The sequence below is a fragment of the Athene cunicularia genome (genome assembly GCF_003259725.1).
Source record: "Athene cunicularia isolate RWA chromosome Z unlocalized genomic scaffold, athCun1 chrZ_part1, whole genome shotgun sequence".
NCBI classification, from domain to species: domain Eukaryota; kingdom Metazoa; phylum Chordata; class Aves; order Strigiformes; family Strigidae; genus Athene; species Athene cunicularia.
Genome location: NW_020799142.1, coordinates 22,807,649 through 22,808,447, shown reverse-complemented (window position 1 = coordinate 22,808,447; position 799 = coordinate 22,807,649).

The window sequence follows — 799 nt, the reverse complement described above, 5'->3', positions numbered from 1 at the left end:
TGTGACGGCCCGCAGAGGCGGAGAGCAGCGGGCAGCGGTGCCTGTCAGTGGTGTGTGGTCCGCGGCGGTTCCTTGCCTGCTTGTCTACTCGGCCGTCACAGTAGCTCTTGGAGGGGCTCCCTGTGACAGCCCAGTCAAAGATGTTTTATGCTGCGAGCCTGATGTGATACTGTGGTATAGACCATATTCGTCAGAGTTATCCAAACACACAGATTTTGTGTGTAGTGATGTAAGACAAAAATCCCTTCAAAGGTGTGGAAGAACAGTAAGCCGTCTTCACACTGTGCTGACTCGGTATGGCTGCTCTTTTTTCAGAATTTGGGATGCCACATCAATGTGGCTGTGGTAGACTTAACTAACAAGATTGGGCCTCTGTTAAGTGATGTGTCTGCTCTAGACAAAGTAGGCATTCCCAAACAATTATAGGAAGTCTTGAGGTTCAGTGAAATTCAGATGTCAGGAAAAGGGTCAGGTTTGTAAATGATCTTTGCTGCCCTGACTGCACTGACTCTCTGTTCCTTAATCAGTCCAGCACTCATTCTGGAAAGCTTCATATATGGGAGAGGCACCTGAGATGAGAAATCCCTCTCTGCCCTCCCTGCTTTCCAAATGGAGAACCTGAAGTGAAGCCCTAAACTCTGCAGGGTTTACATAGCAAAGCGGAAAATTCTCCCTGTATCTTCTGAATATTGGAGAAGCTGGCAGACAGTCACTAGTGGGGTTTCTCAAAGCTCGTGTTTAAGCTAGTGCTCTTTAATGTTTTATAATGATCTGGATGTAGGAATCACATGTATATTAA